This window comes from Pongo pygmaeus, chromosome 4, assembly GCF_028885625.2.
Source record: "Pongo pygmaeus isolate AG05252 chromosome 4, NHGRI_mPonPyg2-v2.0_pri, whole genome shotgun sequence".
NCBI classification, from domain to species: domain Eukaryota; kingdom Metazoa; phylum Chordata; class Mammalia; order Primates; family Hominidae; genus Pongo; species Pongo pygmaeus.
The window spans coordinates 9402215-9425229 of record NC_072377.2 but is presented as its reverse complement, the minus strand read 5'-3'; the positions used below and the strand labels follow the sequence as shown (position 1 = coordinate 9425229).

The 23015-nt window shown below is 40.8% G+C and overlaps 1 protein-coding gene across 5 annotated transcripts in view; it reads left to right on the top strand.

Annotated features, from left to right (window-relative positions):
• SEMA5A (semaphorin 5A) overlaps nt 1-23015 on the top strand; it is a 516751-nt gene that overhangs the window by 211366 nt on the left and 282370 nt on the right. The window lies entirely within an intron of this gene.

The window sequence follows — 23015 nt, the reverse complement described above, 5'->3', positions numbered from 1 at the left end:
CTCTAAAGAACTTTGGAAATGGTTTTCCTATGGCTTTGACTTACAAGATTCTCTGTTGTCTCTGGAGGTCCTGGGTGCTGTGTGAACAGACCAGCGCTGCATTCTCTGCAAGTGGTTGGCTTTTGATCAGTGACTCAAGATTTTCCTAAGGGATGTGAGAAACCACAGAGCAAATTAGGGTATTGTGAAGAGATGTCTTATGCTCCTGTTCTGGCTGTAGAGAGCAGCTGGGAATTGTTTTCAAGGGGTATTCTATCCTCCTGTCCCAGGAGGTCTCTATCCCAGAGTCCCTGGAGTTCTCTATTCCAGTGTCAGTCGGGTGTCTCTCTCTCAGTATCCCTAGAGGTCTCTGTCCAATATCTCCGATGGTTTCCATCTCAGCATCCCTGGAAGTCTCTATCTCAGTGTCTTCTAGTTTCCCTGGAGCTTCCACCCCAGCGTCCCTGGTGTCTCCATCCCAATGTCTCTGGAGTGTCCATCCCAGTGTCCCTAGAGTCTCCATCCCAATGTGTCTTGTGGCTTCCATCCCAGGGCCCCTGGAATCTGGATCCCAGTATCCCTGGAGTCCTCATCCCAGCATTCCTGGAGATCTCCATCCATCCCATATCAACACGGTCTGCTGGGAAGGATTGAATGGGCCACTGAGTCAACCTAGCATGCTGTATGGCATGGTGGACATGAATACATAGGATTGCCAGACTTAGCAAATAAAAATCCACGATGCCCAGTTAAATTTGAATTCCGAATAACAAACTTTTGTATTTTTATCATAAGTATGTTCCAAATGTTTGGTGACCCCAGGAGCATGGGCTGTAGTTTTTTATTCTAGAGCAGTGTGTGGTGCATTATAGACACTTGATAAATAAGTAACAGAAAGAAAATAGGCTGGCCCCTACCTAAGTGACTCTAAGCCAGTTTCAGAGCCTAATTTTCTCACCTCTAAAGATGATGCAACAATTTCTACCCTTTTCAGCTGTTGTGAAGATGAAATAAAATAACCCATGAGAAGTTATTGTCACATTAACAGGCAAGCTGGTGAGCATGCAGCCTATGCAAGCTCTGAGGGTCTTCACGAGTTTCACATATGTGTGCATATGCCTTTCAGGCAGACACTACCTAAGGGAGAGAATAGGAATTTCACCTGGGAAATATCATGGGATTAGCCTCAGAAAGTTTGAGAGGGAGTATGAGTAAGATATAAAACTTTAAAAATAATGCAGCCCTCAGATTCCTGTTTGGCAAACTCGATTTAGCAAGAGTAAGTTTAGATAACAGGTGTATAGTTCAGAAATCAGTAATGGTTTAAAAATATGAGTTGTGAAAAAATAGAATGATAGTCGATTTTTTTTGTCATAGCACTAGGCATTGTGGAGCCATTTATTGGATGGTTTCACTTTATGCTAGTGATACTGTATGTTCCTGAAATTGAATACAGTTTAAGATTCTTTGTACTCTTTGATAAAGGAAGTTCATTGTGCTGCAAAAGAAAAGCCTCTCAGCCATTTGTGGTTATGGAGCATCGGAAGGTACTTGGATCTGAATTCAGGGAATTTCTGGAAGAAGTCAGACATTTTCATATCCAAGATGCACATGAACTTTCGTATCATCTTAAATGCATTGACAGTCATATCTTGTTTTCCCCCAGTCTCTTTAAAAGTTAATAATATTTGTGTTTTCAGTAATGAAACTTAGGTATTTTCATTTAGAAAATGTAGAATATACAGTAAAGCATAAAGAAAAAAACAATTTCAGAGATAATCACAGTGAAGCATTTCAGTTATTTCCTTGCATTATTTGATTTCTATTTGTTCCTACTCTTGGGATAATATTTGTTGAATGATTGCATACTTCTTTGTCACAAATCCTACTAAGATCAGTTTCTTGGTATAAAAAAATTCAAAATGAAAGAATATATTATGACTGGTTTTTGTATAGAAGATTATAAAAGGAATGGCAGTGATAACACTCCACACACTTGATACAAGTGTAAGTTTCACTGCAGATTGAATTGTTGCAACAGATGCAAGGGAGGGTGATTACATTTTTATTTCCCAAATGAATTAGTTCGTCTTTAGTGTTTCAGGTTCATTCTAAGGGTGGCAAGTGATTCCATCCCGAATCACTCTGATATGTATTCTGTGCTGAATCCAAGTATTATTCCAAATGGCAACTAACTCGGTTGACACATAAGGCAGTGTTTGAATGCTGTTGGGCATTTACAAATTGGCCATATTTTTATAATGCATAAAGCCCTACAGTGCTAATGAAAAAGAGTTTATTATCAAAGCATCTGTAGCATGAGTCTTTGCCACTGAACTGTGGGGAAGATGTGGAGTCACTCTTTCTGGCTATTTAGGTACTTTTCTTCAAAATGTGATTTTTCTAAATGAAAACATTTTTTAACATCTATCTCAGTTTCTAAAATGTGAATTTTCTTCAGGTTTTTAAATGTGTTTCTTGGTCTTTAAGTTATTTTCATCCAATTACTCAATTCTGATTCTCTTACTTTTCCCAAAAAGCTTGAGTGTAATATAAACATAAATCAAAGGGTACAGTCTTACAAACTATGGTATTTTAGTAAGAAAGTTCATCTGTAAGCTCTCAAGCAAATACCTATGAGTCCACAAAACATCTGCCATGGGTAAGGTGGTGGGATTGAGGCCCACAGACCCAATACTTGGATCGGATAATGATCATAATTCATAGCAGATATAATGATTTATGTCCTTGGAACTGTTTGATTTTAATTCTATACAAAATAACATCATAAAATGAGAACATTAAGTCACCAAGGGAACAAAAGGCACTAGGGATGCATGAGTCTTCTTGCACACCTGGCCCAATGTACCAGCTCATAACTGCATGCCTTGCACACCTGACCCAATGTGAGTAGCAGCCCATAGCTGCATGCGTCACATACCTGATGTAATGTTGAGTACCAGCCCATAGCTGCACACATTGCACACCTGACCCTATGTGAGTAGCAGCCCACAACTGCACACATTGCACACCTGACCCAATGTGAGTAGCAGCCCATAGCTGCATGCCTTGCACACCTGACCCAATGTGAGTGCCAGCCGATAGCTGCATGCCTCACATACCTGACCTAATGTGAGTACCAACCCATAGCTGCATGCATTGCACATCTGACCCAATGTGAGTACCAGCCCACAACTGCACACATTGCACACCTGACCTAATGTGTGTAGCAGCCCATAGTTGCACGCCTTGCACACCTAACCCAATGTACCAGCCCATAGCTGCATACCTCACACACTTGACCCAATGTGAGTGCCAGCCCATAGCTGCATGCCTTGCACATCTGACATGATGTAAGCACCAGTCCATACTGCACACCTTGCACACCTGACCCAATGTGAGTACCAGTCTATAACTACACACCTTGTACTTCTGACCCGATGTGAGTACCAGCCCATAACTGCACGCCTTGCACACCTGACCCTGTGTGAGTATCAGCCCACAGCTGCCTGAACACCTTGCACTAAACCCCTTGACTTACCATTACAGTATTCCTAGATATCAGAAGACATGTCTGTATAAATGTATGTACAACAAATAGTATGGATTTCTGATCCTTTTCGTTTATTATTTTGAACCACTTGTTTGGCTAATGGTTTGAATTTACAAAACTAAAGATAAAAAAGGAAAGATTAACTTGCTGTTTTTATGCTCGGGCTCAATTTGCTTTAAGTATTCAAAACCCTTAAACGATAAACTTAGGTGCATTAAAATTTTACCAAGTTTATTTGAGCATTTAGAGATTCAGGAATCAAGCGTCACCAGACTTCCAGCAGCTCTCCACTTGTGGGTGGGGGTGGCAAGGGAGGAAACTTTTATAATGTTCTTCCCAGAAGCAAGACAAAGAAAATGCCTTTAGTTGGTTAAAGTGGAAACTCCCTAGTTAGAGGTTAGTTGGTGGTTTCTAATTGGTTAAGTCTCAAGTTAGACTTTAGTTAGGGTTTCGTTTCTGATTGGTTAAGCTTAAGTTTCCTTTTACTGTTTACATTGAGTTGAATTATGGTTTGTTTACATAGGAACCCAAGACAGTGAAGCCTTCTCAGTCTAATGGCCTCCCAATTATTTTAACATAGCATATATTCTTATGAGATCACATAAAATAAATGGTAGGCTTCTATTTAATGAGTTTCTTCTTTACAAAATGACTTTATCACTGGTTCTAAACAAGGGGGATTAATTTTAAATTCACATAAAATTTATTTTAAACAACTGGCCAATATCATTATTTTTCAGTGATTATAATTCTTATTTTTACTTGAAAATTTTACCTTGGAATTACTCTGTTGGAGGCAATATATAATTAACAGGAAAACTGAAGATGTGTATCAGATCAGCAATTCTGCTTCCAGTAGCCACACTTATTCGTCTTTTCCAAAGGATATATTTTAGTCAAGTTTACACAATTAAAGGGAATACATACTGAGCGGTACGAAATCAGAGATTAGCAGTGAATGCAAAAAGGAGTAGAACCCCATTGTGGGAAGAGATCTGAGGTAATGCTGATTTTCATGTTGTGTTTACATTAATTATGACTTAGGACAAGCAGCTGGTGATGGAAAAGGAACAGTGCTTTTCATTGCGGTCTTTTTTATCCTCTTCCAATCAAATCTTTATGAACCTCCACTTTAGGGTTTAAAGGTTTCCCCTTCTCTGTCCCTTTCCTTCTCAGGGCTGGCCCCTATGCACAGGTATGTCCTTTATGATTCTCTGGGTTTATCTCTCTCTTTCTTCTACTTTTTCTCCCCTTTCTTCTAATTGGCTTATTTGATTAATTTACCCAATATATGTTAAAAAGTCTCCTTGTTGTTTGCTGGTTTTGTTACCTTTTGTCCAACGTTTGCCAAACATTAGTGTTCTTAAGTGTTAGCTAGGACATTTGTTCAAAATTAAGATGCCCCTCCCAGCTCTGCTGATTTAGCTGGGCACAGGGTGTGTGCTTTTAACAAACTGGTGGCCCACTGACATGCCTGGGAAAGATTTCTAACCATTCTGTTCCTTCTGCTATTGTTAAAAAAAAAAAAAAAAAAAAAAGAAACTAATCTGTATTTTTTTTTTTTTTGAGACAGAGTCTTGCTCTGTCGCCCAGGCTGGAGTGCAGTGGTGTGATCTCAGCTCACTGCAAGCTCCGCCTCCCGGGTTCACGCCATTCTCCTGCCTCAGCCTCCCAAGTAGCTGGGACTACAGGCGCCCACTACCACGCCGGGCTAATTTTTTGTATTTTTAGTAGAGGCGGGGTTTCACCATGTTAGCCAGGATGGTCTCAATCTCCTGACCTCGTGATCCGCCCGCCTCGGCCTCCCATCTGTATTTTTTTTTTCTCTGCTTGAGTTGGGAGAATATCAGCCTAGTACAACAGTTATCTATTTAGTTATAAATAAGTAAGTACATACAGTTGGTCCTCCCTGGGTTCTGCATCTGCAGATTTAACCAACCACAAGCCTAAAATATTTGGAAAAATTAAAAACAAACAATATAACAATAAAAATGATACCAATAACAATATGGCATAACAACTATTTACATTTATAATGTGCTAGATATTATAAGTAATCTAGAGATGATTTAAAGTATATGGGAAGATGTGCATAGGTTATAGGCAAATACCAATCCATTTGATATCAGGGACTGGAGCATCCATGGATTTTGGCACTCGAGGTGGTCTTGGAGCCAATGCTCTGGGGATACCAAGGGACAGCTGTAAATAAATAAATAAATGTGCAAAGGCTTCCTACTTCCCAGATCCCATGAACAAACCAACAAAGGGCTGTGATAATAATTGAATAACTTATTTGCATGTACATGTGCTACAGACTGAGTATTGAGAGCTTTTCTCCTACCAGGTCCACATGGGGTTCACTCAAATGTATTAGTTCATGTAGTTCTTCTTTCAAGACTCTGTGTTACTCAAATATTTATTGAATCTACTTTATGCCAGGAAGCTTCTTAGGCATTAGAGAAACAAAGATGAAACATCTTCTCTACCTGATGAGGACTTTCTAGTCCAGCGCTAGGGTTGGCAAGCTGGGGCCCCAGAGTTGCCTCCTGTTTTTGTAAATATGCTTTTATTGGCACACAGCCACACCCACTCATTCACACATCTTCTGTGGCTGCTTTTTTTTTTTTATTATTATACTTTAGGTTTTATGGTACATGTGCGCAATGTGCAGGTTAGTTACATATATATATACATGTGCCATGCTGGTGCGCTGCACCCACTAACTCGTCATTTAGCATTAGGTATATCTCCCAATGCTATCCCTCCCCCCTCCCCCCACCCCACAACAGTCCCCAAAGTGTGATGTTCCCCTTCCTGTGTCCATGTGTTCTTATTGTTCAATTCCCACCTATGAGTGAGAATATGCGGTGTTTGGTTTTTGTTCTTGTGATAGTTTACTGAGAATGATGATTTCCAATTTCATCCATGTCCCTACAAAGGACATGAACTCATCATTTTTTATGGCTGCATAGTATTCCATGGTGTATATGTGCCACATTTTCTTAATCCAGTCTATCATTGTTGGACATTTGGGTTGGTTCCAAGTCTTTGCTATTGTGAATAATGCCTCAATAAACATATGTGTGCATGTGTCTTTATAGCAGCATGATTTATAGTCCTTTGGGTATATACCCAGTAATGGGATGGCTGAGTCAAATGTAATTTCTAGTTCTAGATCCCTGAGGAATCGCCACACTGACTTCCACAAGGGTTGAACTAGTTTACAGTCCCACTAACAGTGTAGAAGTGTTCCTATTTCTCCACATCCTCTCCAGCACCTGTTGTTTCCTGACTTTCTAATGATTGCCATTCTAACTGGTGTGAGATGGTATCTCATTGTGGTTTTGATTTGCATTTCTCTGATGGCCAGTGATGGTGAGCATTTTTTCATGTGTTTTCTGGCTGCATAAATGTCTTCTTTTGAGAAGTATCTGTTCATGTCCTTTGCCCACTTTTTGATGGGGTTGTTTGTTTTTTTCTTGTAAATTTGTTGGAGTTCATTGTAGATTCTGGATATTAGCCTTTTGTCAGATGAGTAGGTTGCGAAAATTTTCTCCTATTTTGTAGGTTGCCTGTTCACTCTGTTGGTAGTTTCTTTTGCTGTGCAGAAGCTCTTTAGTTTAATTAGATCCCATTTGTCAATTTTGGCTTTTGTTGCCATTGCTTTTGGTGTTTTAGACATGAAGTCCTTGCCCATGCCTATGTCCTGAATGGTATTGCCTAGGTTTTCTTCTAGGGTTTTTATGGTTTTAGGTCCAACGTTTAAGTCTTTAATCCATCTTGAATTGATTTTTGTATAAGGTGTAAGGAAGGGATCCAGTTTCAGCTTTCTACATATGGCTAGCCAGTTTTCCCAGCACCATTTATTAAATAAGGAATCCTTTCCCCATTGCTTGTTTTTCTCAGGTTTGTCAAAGATCAGATAGTTGTAGATATGTGGTGTTATTTCTGAGGGCTCTGTTCTGTTCCATTGATCTATATCTCTGTTTTGGTACCAGTACCATGCTGTTTTGGTTACTGTAGCCTTGTAGTATAGTTTGAAGTCAGGTAGTGTGATACCTCCAGCTTTCTTCTTTTGGCTTAGGATTGACTTGGCGATGCGGGCTCTTTTTTGATTCCATATGAACTTTAAAGTAGTTTTTTCCAATTCTGTGAAGAAAGTCATTGGTAGCTTGATGGGGATGGCATTGAATCTGTAAATTACCTTGGGCAGTATGGCCATTTTCATGATATTGATTCTTCCTACTCATGAGCATGGAATGTTCTTCCATTTGTTTGTATCCTCTTTTATTTCCTTGAGCAGTGGTTTGTAGTTCTCCTTGAAGAGGTCCTTCACATCCCTTTAAGTTGGATTCCTAGGTATTTTATTCTCTTTGAAGCAATTATGAATGGGAGTTCACTCATGATTTGGCTCTATTCATCTGTTGTTGGTGTATAAGAATGCTTGTGATTTTTGCACATTGATTTTGTATCCTGAGACTTTGCTGAAGTTGCTTATCAGCTTAAGGAGATTTTGGGCTGAGACAATGGGGTTTTCTAGATATACAATCATGTCATCTGCAAACAGGGACAATTTGACTTCCTCTTTTCCTAATTGAATACTCTTTATTTCCTTCTCCTGCCTAGTTGCCCTGGCCAGAACTTCCAACACTATGTTGAATAGAAGTGGTGAGAGAGGGCATCCCTGTCTTGTGCCAGTTTTCAAAGGGAATGCTTCCATTTTTGCCCATTCAGTATGATATTGGCTGTGGGTTTGTCATAGATAGCTCTTATTATTTTGAGATACGTCCCATTAATACATAATTTATTGAGAGTTTTTAGCATGAAGGGTTGTTGAATTTTGTCCAAGGCGTTTTCTGCATCTATTGAGATAATCATGTGGTTTTTGTCTTTGGTTCTGTTTATATGCTGGATTACATTTATTGATTTGCATATATTGAACCAGCCTTGCATCCCAGGAATGAAGCCCACTTGATCATGGTGGATAAGCTTTTTGATGTGCTGCTGGATTCGGTTTGCCAGTATTTTATTGAGGATTTTTGCATCAATGTTCATCAAGGATATTGGTCTAAAATTCTCTTTTTTGGTTGTGTTTCTGCCCGGCTTTGGTATCAGGATGATGCTGGCCTCATAAAATGAGTTAGGGAGGATTCCCTGTTTTTTTATTGATTGGAATAGTTTCAGAAGGAATGGTACCAGTTCCTCCTTGTACCTCTGGTAGAATTCAGCTGTGAATCCATCTGGTTCTGGACTTTTTTTGGTTGGTAAGCTATTGATTATTGCCATAATTTCAGCTCCTGTTATTGGTCTATTCAGAGATTCAGCTTCTTCCTGGTTTAGTCTTGGGAGGGTGTATGTGTCAAGGAATTTATCCATTTCTTCTAGATTTTCTAGTTTATTTGCATAGAGGTGTTTGTAGTATTCTCTGATGGTAGTTTGTATTTCTGTGGGATCAGTGGTGATATCCCCTTTATCATTTTTTATTGCATCTATTTGATTCTTCTCTCTTTTTTTCTTTATTAGTCTTGCTAGCAGTCTATCAATTTTGTTGATCCTTTCAAAAAACCAGCTCCTGGATTCATTAAGTTTTTTGAAGGGTTTTTTGTGTCTCTATTTCCTTCAGTTCTGCTCTGATTTTAGTTATTTCTTGCCTTCTGCTAGCTTTTGAATGTGTTTGCTCTTGCTTTTCTAGTTCTTTTAATTGTGATGTTAGGGTGTCAATTTTGGATCTTTCCTGCTTTATCTTGTGGGCATTTAGTGCTATAAATTTCCCTCTACACACTCCTTTGAATGCATCCCAGAGTTTCTGGTATGTTGAGTCTTTGTTCTCGTTGGTTTCAAAGAACATCTTTATTTCTGCCTTCATTTCGTTATGTACCCAGTAGTCATTCAGGAGTAGGTTGTTCAGTTTCCATGTAGTTGAGCGGTTTTGAGTGAGATTCTTAATCCTGAGTTCTAGCTTGATTGCACTGTGATGTGAGAGATAGTTTGTTATAATTTCTGTTCTTTTACATTTACTGAGGAGAGCTTTACTTCCAAGTATGTGGTCAATTTTGGAATAGGTGTGGTGTGGTGCTGAAAAAAATGTATATTCTGTTGATTTGGGGTGGAGAGTTCTGTAGATGTCTATTAGGTCCACTTGGTGCAGAGCTGAGTTCCATTCCTGGGTATCCTTGTTGACTTTCTGTCTCGTTGATCTGTCTAATGTTGACAGTGGGGTGTTAAAGTCTCCCATTATTAATGTGTGGGAGTCTAAGTCTCTTTGTAGGTCACTCAGGACTTGCTTTATGAATCTGGGTGCTCCTGTATTGGGTGCATATATATTTAGGATAGTTAGCTGTTCTTGTTGAATTGATCCCTTTACCATTATGTAATGGCCTTCTTTGTCTCTTTTGATCTTTGTTGGTTTAAAGTCTGTTTTATCAGAGACTAGGATTGCAACCCCTGCCTTTTTTTGTTTTCCATTTGCTTGGTAGATCTTCCTCCATCCTTTTATTTTGAGCCTATGTGTGTCTCTGCACGTGAGATGGGTTTCCTGAATACAGCACACTGATGGGTCTTGAGTCTTTATCCAGTTTGCCAGTCTGTGTCTTTTAATTGGAGCATTTAGTCCATTTACATTTAAAGTTAATATTGTTATGTATGAATTTGATCCTGTGATTATGATGTTAGCTGGTTATTTTGCTCGTTAGTTGATGCAGTTTCTTCCTAGTCTCGATGGTCTTTATATTTTGGCATGATTTTGCAGCGGCTGGTACCAGTTGTGCCTTTCCATGTTTAGCGCTTCCTTCAGGAGCTCTTTTAGGGCAGGCCTGGCGGTGACAAAACCTCTCAGCATTTGCTTGTCTGTAAAGTATTTTATTTCTCCTTCACTTATGAAGCTTAGTTTCGCTGGGTATGAAATTCTGGTTTGAAAATTCTTTTCTTTAAGATTGTTGAATATTGGCCCCCACTATCTTCTGGCTTGTAGGGTTTCTGACGAGAGATCCGCTGTTAGTCTGATGGGCTTCCCTTTGAGGGTAACCCGACCTTTCTCTCTGGCTGCCCTTAACATTTTTTCCTTCATTTCAAGTTTGGTGAATCTGACAATTATGTGTCTTGGAGTTGTTCTTCTCGAGTAGTATCTTTGTGGCGTTCTCTGTATTTCCTGAATCTGAATGTTGGCCTGCCTTGCTAGATTGGGGAAATTCTCCTGGATAATATCCTGCAGAGTGTTTTTCAACTTGGTTCCATTCTCCCCATCACTTTCAGGTACACCAGTCAGACGTAGATTTGGTCTTTTCACATAGTCCCACATTTCTTGGAGGCTTTGCTCATTTCTTTTTATTCTTTTTTCTCTAAACTTCCCTTCTCACTTCATTTCATTCATTTCATCTTCCATTGCTGATACTCTTTCTTCCATTTGATCGCATCGGCTCCTGATGCTTCTGCATTCTTCGCGTAGTTCTCGAGCCTTGGTTTTCAGCTCCATCAGCTCCTTTAAGCACTTCTCTGTATTGGTTATTCTAGTTATACATTCTTCTAAATTTTTTTTCAAAGTTTTCAACTTCTTTGCCTTTGGTTTGAATATCCTCCCATAGCTTGGAGTAATTTGATCATCTGAAGCCTTCTTCTCTCAGCTCATCAAAGTCATTCTCCGTCCAGCTTTGTTCCATTGCTGGTGAGGAACTGCGTTCCTTTGGAGGAGGAGAGGCACTCTGCTTTTTAGAGTTTCCAGTTTTTCTGCTCTGTTTTTTCCCCATCTTTGGGGTTTTATCTACTTTTGGTCTTTGATGATGGTGATGTACAGATGGGTTTTTGGTGTGGATGTCCTTTCTGTTTGTTAGTTTTCCTTCTAACAGACAGGACCCTCAGCTGCAGGTCTGTTGGAGTACCCAGCCAGCCGTGTGAGGTGTCAGTCTGCCCCTGCTGGGGGGTGCCTCCCAGTTAGGCTGCTCGGGGGTCAGGGGTCAGGGACCCACTTGAGGAGGCAGTCTGCCAGTTCTCAGATCTCCAGGTGCGTGCTGGGAGAACCACTGCTCTCCTCAAAGCTGTCAGACAGGGATATTTAAGTCTGCAGAGGTTACTGCTGTCTTTTTGTCTGTGCCCTGCCCCCAGAGGTGGAGCCTACAGAGGCAGGCAGGCCTCCTTGAGCTGTGGTGGGCTCCACCCAGTTGAGCTTCCTGGATGCTTTGTTTACCTAAGGGAGCCTGGGCAATGGCGGGCGCCCCTCCCCCAGCCTCGCTGCCGCCTTACTGTTTGATCTCAGACTGCTGTGCTAGCAATCAGCGAGACTCCATGGGTGTAGGACCCTCTGAGCCAGGTGCGGGCTATAATCTCCTGGTGCGCCTTTTCCTAAGCCCGTCGGAAAAGCACAGTATTGGGGTGGGAGTGGCCTGATTTTCCAGATGCAGTCTGTCACCCCTGGAAAGGGAACTCCCTGACCCCTTGCTCTTCCCGAGTGAGGCAATGCCTCGCCCATGCTTTGGCTGGCGCATGGTGCGCTCACCCAGTGACCTGCGCCCACTGTCTGGCACTCCCTAGTGAGATGAACACGGTACCTCAGATGGATATGCAGAAATCACCCGTCTTCTGCGTGGCTCACGCTGGGAGCTATAGACCGGAGCTGTTCCTATTCGGCCATCTTGGCTCCTCCCCCCTTCAAGTTCCTGTGGCTCCTTTTGAGCTAAAACTGCAGAGACGAGTAGTTGGCACATAGACCGCAAAAGCAAAATATCTGCTCTCTGGCCCCATAACAAAATTATGCTGATCTTGGCCTAGTGGGTGAGACAGGGGCACAAGCAATTAGATTCTCCAAGGGAAGCCTGAGTAAAGGGTCCTGAAAACACCGAAAGTAAAGGGATATGATGGTGCATCGATCTGAAGAGGCTACATAGAGAAGGTGCTCCTCCAACTGGGCCTGAGAGATGCTTGAGGAATCTGGCAGGGAAGACAGAGAGTCACGTGGGAAAAGTCAGAGATTCTGATGAAGCTGAAAAGTGCTTGACTCTGTGGCACCTGTTGGTGACAGAGAGGGGGAAGTAACTATAGGTGAAGCTGTGAGCATTAGCTGGGGTCAGATTATAAAGAAGTTTAGACTTGGTCCTCTAGACCAGTGACTCCAGCTGGGGCAGTCTTAGGGTCACCTGACAGGCCTTTCAAAAGTGTAGATGTCCAGGCCTGTCCTCAAGTCCTCTGAATTCCACTTTCTGGAAGTAATGCCAGAATCTTTTTCTTTTGGGAGAGAGAGCATCACTCTTCTTGCCCAGGCTGGAGTGCAATGGTACAATGGTGTGATCTCGGCTCTCTGCAACCTCTGATTCCTGGGTTCAAGCGATTCTCCTGCCTCAGCCTCTGGAGTAGCTGGGATTGCAGGCACCCACCACCATGTCTGGCTAATTGTATTTTTATTGGAGACAGGGTTTTACTATGTTGGCCAGGCTGGTCTCAAACTCTTGACCTCAAGTGATCCACCCACCTTGGCCTCTCAAAGTGCTGGGATTACAGGCTTGAGTCACTGTGCCCAGCCAGAATCTTTGATTTAATCAAGCTCCCATTGCTCTGCTGGCTTGGTAAATTTGAGAACCTCTACTAAAGGCATTGAGGAGTCCAGGAGATTTCTACATTTATGTATTCACATAATCATATTTGCATTAGGAAGATACATCCACCATATTGTGTGCAGGACACACTAGAACTTGCAGAATTTGGAGCAAGGCATGGCAGTTGGGGGTGGTGGATCAGGTGAGAGTAGAGGATGCTTAGACTTAGGCAGTGATGATGGCAATGGAGATGAGAAGCCGGATTTGAGACATGTTTCAGTTCTGAGTTTGACAGCAATTGATGGCCAACAGAGTGGGTTGGCTGGTGGGAAGCATCAAACCATTCAGTGAGTTTTGGGAGTGTGACTGGGATAGAGCATATGGGAGAATGAGCTGTAATTCTTTGATTATTAGAAGATACATGAGAAAAAAAATCTCAGATTTGTATGAATACTGAAGATAACCTAGAAAATTAATTGTATGTGGAGATAATTTAAAGCATGAATAGTCCTAGGAAATCACAGATTAAAGGAACCATAGAAATATTCAGTTGGCATTTTTTTTCAAATGAAAAATTATCTCTGTTAACTGAAAAATGGAAAGGAACAAATCAGATACCCAGTGGACCCACAAAGGCAAAAGTTGCGAGTTAAATTTAGAGCAATAAATCATCATCTGTAATCCTCACAGCACTTAGAGATTTGCAAGTAATAATTAAAGCATAATAAAATGTAAACTATTAGTGTAATTATTAACAATATTGATTAATAACTTTTACCCTAAATATATTTGTGGAAAATTATTTTTCTGATTTTATATCTCTGAGATTTTCTGGCAGCATTGTTCTAGTTATTTCATGCCATTAAAATGTATCTTTGTTATTTCATTCTACTTGCTAAATAATAAGAGGCTATCTGTCTATTCTGGCACCTTTTAATCTTGGTATTTATATATATAAGAATGCTATTAAAATGGTTTGATCTTGGTTTTAATATGTTCTTTGAAATTTATTTCTAATAACCAAGACTTTTAAGGAGCTCAAAGTGCTCTTTCTGGGATAGGGAATGAAAGAAGTTAATATGATTCTGGGAGAATGGGTACCGGACACACATAACAGCATTAACAGCAACAAAAATTAAATTACAGTTATCTTGAAATTTGCATAGCCCGAAGAATGCATATTTACTATTTTTGAGGAGGGTAGAGAAAATTCTGACTGAGGAGATAGCTAATCACATGACCATATTATAAATTTGTCACCATATTTTAAAATATTTTAGAAAATAATTCACAAAAGAAAACTGTGATTTAAATGTGATCTAACTATTTAAATATAATGTTATACTATTTGGAAAGGCTTTGTAATTTTGAAATTTAATTATCTTCTGAGAAACCCATGAAAAAAGTACATGAAGCAGACATTTTTTAGGTTGGTTATGACCAGAAAATAAAAAGGCTCCTAGAATGTGCTTTGAGTCGACCAACATAATGAAAAGCCTTGGAAATCACAATTATAGATAGGTTGTTGAATTGGTGCATTATACGAGTTGGTTACATGATTAAATTAAATCATTATATTCTTTAAATTTACTGATATCATGATGTTAAATATTTACATTTAGATAATCAAACTAATTTTACAACATTTTATGTCTTAAAGGATATAGTTACTATTTTTCCTTATTTTATTTATTTATTGAGACAGAGTCTCGCTCTGTAGCCCAGGCTGGAATGCAGTGGCAGGATCTCTGCTCAGTGCAACCTCCGCCTCGCACGTTCAGGGATTCTCGTGCCTCAGCCTCCCAAGTAGATAGGATTACAGTTGTGCACCACTACGCCGGGCTAATTTTTTTGTTTAGTTAGTAGGGGTGGGTTCCGGCCATGTTGGCCAGGCTAGTCTCGAACTACTGACCTCAGGTGATCTATTTGCTTTGGCCTCCCTCATGCCTGAAATCCCAGCACTTTGGGAGGCCTAGGCAGGGGGATCACCTGAGGTCAGGAGTTCAAGACTAGCCTGGCCAACACGGTGAAACCCCATCTCTACTAAAAATACAAAAAAAATTAGCTGGGCATGGTGGCGCATGCCTGTAATCTCAGCTACCCTGGAGGCTGAGGCACAAGAATCGCTGAATTCCTGCGACGGAGGTTGCAGTGAGCCAAGATCCTGCCACTGCACATTCAGCCTGGGCAACAGAGCGAGACTCCATCTCAAACATAACTTGTTATCTTCAAAAGTCTACCAGTGCAAGTGAAAATGTGCATATCACGTAGGATGTCACTGTGCTTGAAATGTTCTGTGCCAGTTAGATGTTGGCAGCAGTGAGGATGGAAGGAAACTTGCAGTGAGGAAAGTATTGTGCTCGGGAAGCTGGTGCAGGGACAGGAGAGACTGGTCAGCTCTCAGCCTTCCCCAACTGGCTCATGGGCAGTGTCTGTTTTGTCTTTGGATTGTTTCGTGATCAGCCTTGGTCTAAACTTTTATTAATCAACAACAAACGTTTCTGTCAACATTGTTAAAATGTCTTTATACATTTAATCGGCTTCTGCCTTCATTTGCTCTAGTACAAAATACAAATCTACCTTCCTTAATTCTTCTTTTCTCAGTTATAAGCAAGCCTCTAACTCATATGTTCAATAGGAACTTGTAATTTTTTCTTTGATTTTATAGTCATATTCATCAGAGGCCAATTGAGTTATTCTAAGAGAATGTCATTTTAAAACACCTGTGTCTTTCATAATTTATGGAGGTCAAAGTTAAGTTTTGTAGTGTCTCTAGATGAAATGAGTCATTTAGTTAATAGGGTCATGATGGCTCAACCTTTTCTTTAATGCCGGCTGCATTTTATTACTTTACAGGAAGATACAAATGAACTTCATCTATTAAGGTCCCCACTGCTCCCTCCGAGAATATATTGTTGTGCTTAGTGATTTGTTTCTAATAGGCCACTGGGGGAAGTGTTGGGACCCAGGAATGAGTTATTCAATCCTAGAGTCAGTAAGCAAGAAACTTTGGTGAAGGCGTAGAAAACCCACTCAGGTGTCTAGTGGGGAAACGAAGAATGGGCTTCAATATTGTGATTTTGCATCTGCCAAATTTAGTAGCTTTGTGATTTGAATTATTCAGCCCATTGGATCTATGTACTCCTCATATATTATTACTCCTAAAAGGAATCTGGTTTATTGCACATGAATGTGCAATGTCAAATTTTATTCCATGGCATTTGAAAAAAAAAAAAGTAGATCCATACCAAGGGCAGAAAAACTCATGTTTTTATTTACTATAGCCATAAAACTGAACTGTTACACTTTGGCAAACTCTTGCTTTTCACTTTGGTAATGACAGGAGAAAAATAGAAGTATAGAATCATTCCCCCAAGCTTATACAACTAATGCATTCAAAGAATCTAATCTCTTAACCTCTTGCACCACTGCCTTTTTCGCTGAAGAATGGCAATATTCATTATTACTACCTATTTACATCTAGGGGTGTTACGAAGATTAATGAGATCACTTAAATGCTTTGGGTTGCTCAAAGCATTGCCCTGTTAGGGAGACTGACCCTACTTGCAACATTTGGTTAGCATTTCCAGTTGGCCAGGGGCCAGAAGCATTATTCCTCCATGTTGGAAAGGCTGGTGGCCTTTCTCGTGAACCTCACGCATATTGTTTTCCCTCCTCTGTGCTCGCACAATTGCAAGATAAAGTGGTTGCCTCTTCTGTAATACCCTGGAGGACAGCCACTTGCAGAGTTCCATAGATCTTACTTTAGTTTGTGAGTGGCCCAACACCTGGGAATATCAATTTTTTATCCCCTTTAGAAGGTTTTCTTTCTTTTTGTAACCTTTAACTTTGTAGGTCATTGACTTAAACTGTGATGGATCAAGCTGTCTTGAGAGATTTCAAGTCCCTCATGTTGCCAGCTGGCTTGGAATTTTTCTTACAGCAAAAGTGCATTTGGAGTTGTACGTGGGGCCAAATAGTTTGAGGAAAGAGATTTGAGAATAGCAGAATCCACACTGTGTTTTGTCAGATTCTTAGGTTCTTGGGATGTGATTAGGGAATTCCACAAATGTTTTACTTATGGTTCACCTTTTAAAATATTGTTTAGGTCGGGCGCAGTGGCTCATGCCTGTAATCCCAGCACTTTGGGAGGCCGAGGCGGGCGGATCATAAGGTCAGGAGATCGAGACCATCCTGGCTAACACGGTGAAACCCTGTCTCTACTAAAAATACAAAAAATTAGTCGGGCATGGTAGCGGGCGCCTGTAGTCCCAGCTACTCAGGAGGCTGAGGCAGGAGAATGGCATGAACCCAGGAGGCGGAGCTTGCAGTGAGCCGAGATAGCGCCACTGCACTCCAGCCTGGGCGACAGAGCGAGACTCCGTCTCAAAAAATAAATAAATAAATAAATAAAAATAAAATATTGTTTAAAATAGCTGAAAATTGTAATAAGGTGAATACTAAACTGTTTGTGTAGCGAGGCATTTGACTACTTGGGTTTTACATGGACCATAGTCATTTATTAAACGAATATTTAGGCCAGACACGGTGGCTTATGCCTGTAATCCCAGCACTTTGGGAGGATCGCTTGAGGTCAGGAGTTCAAGACCAGCCTGGCTAACATGGTGAAACCCTGTCTCTACTAGAAATATAAAAATTAGTCGGGCGTGGTGGCACGTCCATGTAATCCCAGCTACTGGGGAGGCTGAGGCAGGAGAATTGCTTGAACCCAGGAAGTGGAGGTTGCAGTGAGCCGAGACCATGCCATTGCACTCCAGCCTGGGCGAAGAAGCGAGACTCCATCTCAGGACAAAAAAAAAAAAAAAAGGAAAAAAAGAAATATTTAAAAGTACCTACCAACTCTGTGCCTTAAAAATCAAACAAAAATCAACAAAAATGTAACCAATCAACTGGCATGAATATACACATTAAATAGATGTTGATCTGTGTAAGACAATAAATAGTTCTGATAAGTGGAGTTTTACTTTTTTTAAGAAAGCTTTGTCAACTGATTTTATTATTAACAAATACATAAGTACTTATTACATCAATTTATAGTATTAAAGAATTATTGTATCTATTTTATATGTTGAGGTTTCTTTTAAGATTATTTTGAAATAAGTTACTCAGTTGTGAAAAATAACACATGAAAAACACTTCTCAGGAAATGATTTAAATTTGCCATAATAAAAATATTTTTGTTAAATGGCCATTTATTCATAAAACTTAGTTAGGCTTTGTGTATATCTAAACATGGTCACAGTCTTTTGGGAATTTGTATTATTTGAATACATTGAGATAATTGTATAGTTTATCTCTTTCATTTCATAAGTTAAGAAATAGGGATATTCTTAGAATTAGGTACGGGCAGGGAGTTATTCAGGCAAAATAAAAAGAGAGAAAAGAGGTGCCATTTAAACAGCCAGACCCGTAGGCTCAAACTGTTCTCCTCATGGGGAGACATACATCACAGCCAGATCACAGTCCCAGAGGTGAAAATTGATGGCCTAGGATCCAAAGTTTATTAGCAGAACTAAGACTTGAATTTTCTTAAAATGATTTGTAAATGTTCCTGTAAATGACCAGTGAAGATATGAAATAGTAGTGGCATAAGAGCTGTTACTGTGTTTGTTTGTGTGTGTGCATGTTTGGTGCAGGTGAAATTAGGAAGGGGACATTGAATAACTAATAGGTGGGGCCTTGAGGCATGATGGGACAAGGGACACCAAGACAGGGGGACTTGTTTCTAATCCTGGGACTTTCTCTGAAACCTTACAATATTGGACAAATCTCACTGCAGCTGTTAATTTATAGAAGTTTTCTCATCTATAAATTGAAGGGTATATACTCTTTAGAGACTCTTAGTTCTCAATTTCTTAGACTCTATATTATTAGATTAAAAATATGGGATGGGGTAAAATAATCACCAATTTTCATCTTGCAACCCAGAAAATACTACAAAAAGAAAAGTTCAAATCCTCTGTTGCTTTCCTTCCTGGGGTATTGGATGTGGTGATGGTGATGGTGATGATGGTGCTGGTGATGGTATTTCATAGTAACTGTGCTATTTTTCCTAGTAAGTGTGCCCCTCCATCCTCTTTGCCCCTTCCTTTCACCTATTGAATACCTCTGCCATATCGATTTGTTATTACTGATGAGATAATTGGAAGGGCACCATAGCTCTCAGGTATTTGGAAGGTGAAGAGGTAGATGGTTGAACTCCACTAGCAATGTTTCTGGAGAGGTGGGGTACCTTTACAGCCCGTTGGAACTTGAGAAGCAGAAAAATAATGATCAGAAGATTTATATTTGCTTATGGAGATGTGGACTGAGAAAGTGGCATATTTTTTATTTTAAGCCATTATCTTCTCCTATGGAAAACACCTGAAAATTGGAAGCAGGTGTTGCGGACGGTGATCTCTGTGTCTCCTCCATTCCTCTCTCCAAGTAGACAGAGAGCTCTTCACTTGATCTGCACAGAGCTCTACAGAGCACTGCAGACTCTGCTATCGTCTTTTCTCAAAGGGCCTGACAGCACTTCCAGCTCTTCCTTTGTGTATGAGAGCTTCTTTTCAAGAAAGTTTCTGGAGACCGATACCATAGTGTGAACATACATGTGCACACGTATGTGTGCGAGTAAGCAAGAAAGAATGAACCATGAGATATCACCAAAGCTCTTAGGTAATTCATTTACTAAATGAATGAGTTTCTTTTATTGGAAATATTTACTGAAGAAGTCTTTCTTAAAATTGCCACTGAGTTGAAAAGGAGTAGGGTGACTGGATTCCAGGACCAATGACAAAATAAACATAGAAGTTGGCACCACTAATTGATGCTTACAATGGGTCAGACTTCATTCCAAGTGTTTTTCTTAGATTTAAACCTCACAACAACCCTAGGTAATGGGTTTGATTATTAGCTCTATTTTACAGATGAAAAGACTAAGGCATAGAGAGAAATGCTTTCTTCCTGAGATTGTATAGAGGCAGAACTCTAGTTTTTGCATGAATATTCTTAACGGCTAGGTAATACTGACTCCCATAGCAGAGGGGCAGCCTCCTGAAACCAGAAAGACAGTGAGAAATATGTGAGGGTAGGGAGCTGAGCTGCTCATAGAGGCAATGGGGTGTACAATGGCTAGTAATTTCCCTGGTGCCGCTATGTGCTAGTCTGTTCTCACACTACTATAAAGAAATACCTGAGACTGGGTAATTTATAAAGGAAATAAGTTTAATTGATTCACAGTTATACATGGCAGGGGAGGGCTCAGGAAACTTGTAATCATGGTGGAAGGTGAAGGGGAAGCAAGCTTGGGCCTTCTCACATGGTGGCAGGAGAGAGAAATGCAAGCAGGGGAAATGCCAGATGCTTATAAAACCATCAGATCTCATGAGACTCACTCAGTATCATCAGAACAACATGAAGCAACCCGCCCCCATGATCCAATCACCTCCTACCAGGCCCCTCCCTGGTAGGGAGTCCCTGGTAGGACCCCCATGTGTCCAGGGGATTGGGGATTATGGGGTTTATGAGATTTGGGTGGGGACACAGCCAAACTATATCACACTGGTAAGCCCCACTTCTGAAAGACTTGTGTGTGTGTGTGTGTTTGTGTGTGTGTAGATTTCTCACTTCCCTTAGAGGAGGTGTTCTGGTTTCTAGGTCACACTGGGTGAAAGCTTGGCTAATGTTGAAATGCGAGTCACCCTCCAGTGCCATCTACCTTGGCTGCTTCAACATACTCTTCTGTATGTGCACCAAGTTCACATTTGTTCCTCTGAAAACGACTTTTTGTTGTTGTTGAGACGGGATCTCTCTCTTTCACCCAGGCTGGAGGGCAGTGGTAGGATTGTGGCTCACTGGAGCCTTGACCTCCCAGGCTCAATCGATCCTCCCACCTCAGCCTCCTGAGTAGCTGAGACTACAAGCACGCACCACGCCACCTGACTAATTTTTGTATTTTTTCTTTTTTTGTAGAGATAGGGTCTCCCTATGTTGCCTAGGCCTGTCTAGAACTCCAGGATTCAAGTGATTAGCCCACCTTGGCCTCCCTCAGTGCTGGGATTACAGGGCAATGTGCCTGGCCTGCAGATGACATTTCTGTTGGAGTCCTAGACTTCTCATGGCACTGACTAAATCAAAAGACTTTCCTGTAATATTCCCTCCCCTCAGAGGTATCCTTAACCTGGTTCTACATAGAGGGCTGTAGCATTATAATAAAGGACAGGGGAACATTTCCTGAAATGGCTTAGTGATGGAGGTGGCATGTGCCAAGCAGTGCTTCTGGGAGCTTCTCTTGGGGTATATCAGAGGTGAGATTGGAAAGGTGGAAAGAGTGTGGTAAAGAGACTATTGCTGTGGTTTGGGTGAGGCTATTTTCACTCAGTTTAGAGAGGCGGTACCCCCATGTAAGGGGGCAAATTGTGGGAAACCTGAATGCCCAGGAGGCAATGCCTGGACTCATGAGACTACCTGAATGTGAGCCTAGTCCTCTTTCATCCTGCAGCTGTGTGTGTACATGTGCTTCTGAGTGCCAGCTTCCATGGGGGCTTTGTCCTCCCTAACTCTGTCCATAACCCATAGGGATGTTTCTTGGTCATCTCAAGGCTATGCCCTTGGGCCTCTTTGGCTGTCACTTGTCACTTCTACTGGGACATATGTCCAGCTTATATACCTACCCCCCCCCCACCCAAGATAGTGAAAATAGTCAACATCTATGTCTTATAGGTGTTGTAAAACCAATAAGAAGTGACCTTGGACCAGCCCATCATAACAGCATCCTTGGCTTCTTGGAGATCCCACCTTATGTTCATTTGCATCTTAGAGTTTGCTTACCATTATGTGCCAGCATCTTCTTGACATTATTATTTGCACTTAGGCTGGCTTTCTCCTCCTTTCCTCTTTGGGGTGCTGCTGGTGAACATCCCCGCCCCATCTTCCCATTTACATGATACCAGGATTTCAGTTAGAGGTTGAAGCAAAGAATACTGAGGGAGGTTAATGAGTTGTTTCTAAAACCTACAACACTAGAGTCCAAAGCCCGATGTAACTAATCTGTCTTTTTTTCCCTGTCCTCTACTGATCTCCGTTGCATGTTTCACTATTCTTCCCCTTCTTTGTTGAAATTGATAGTTTACTTTTCTCTAATTTCCTGTTTTATACTTGGGCAGTGAAATGACTCTTTGAAGCCCTTGATGTCATCAGTTTCCTTTGGGCAGACCACCAAGTTCATATTTCTTTTCTTTTTAAACCAAATCCTATATAATGCAAGTTATATTTATGTATTTATTATTTATTTATTTATTTTTGAGATAGGGTCTTGCCCTGTCACCCTGGCTGAACTGCAGTGGTGTGATCACAGCTTACTGCAACCTCCACCTCCCAGGATCAAGGCATCCTCCTGCCTCAGCCTGCTGAGTAGCTGGGACTATAGGCATATGCCAATATGCCTGGATAACTTCTGTATTTTTTGTAGAGACAGATTTTGCCATGGTTCCCAGGAGCCTGGCAACCTCTACCTCTCAGGATCAAAACAACCTCCTGCCTCAGCCTCCCAAAGTGCTGGGATTACAGGTGTGAGCCACCATGCCGGGCCCAAGTTCATATTTCTAAACTTTTATTACGTACTGAATCCATCTTACAAGGTAGAGTACTGTGAACCTCAGAGCATTGCTTGAATTCAAAATCTTAATTATAAAACATGGTGAATTTAGGTGATAATTAAAAAGGAAGACCTATGAGGAATAGTTGTACATCATCTTAAGTAAAACAGTTTCAGAATGGAATGCCCATATCCTTTTATTTATTCCACATAGATCAACAGAGCCAGTTAATGACTTACACTTACCATAATTATGTACAAACACACCCCACTTATTCGTTAGCTTTCTCACCAATCTCTAATGTGTATTTGTTGACCTCTTGAATTCCTTTTTGTACTCTAAGATCCAAGGAAAGTA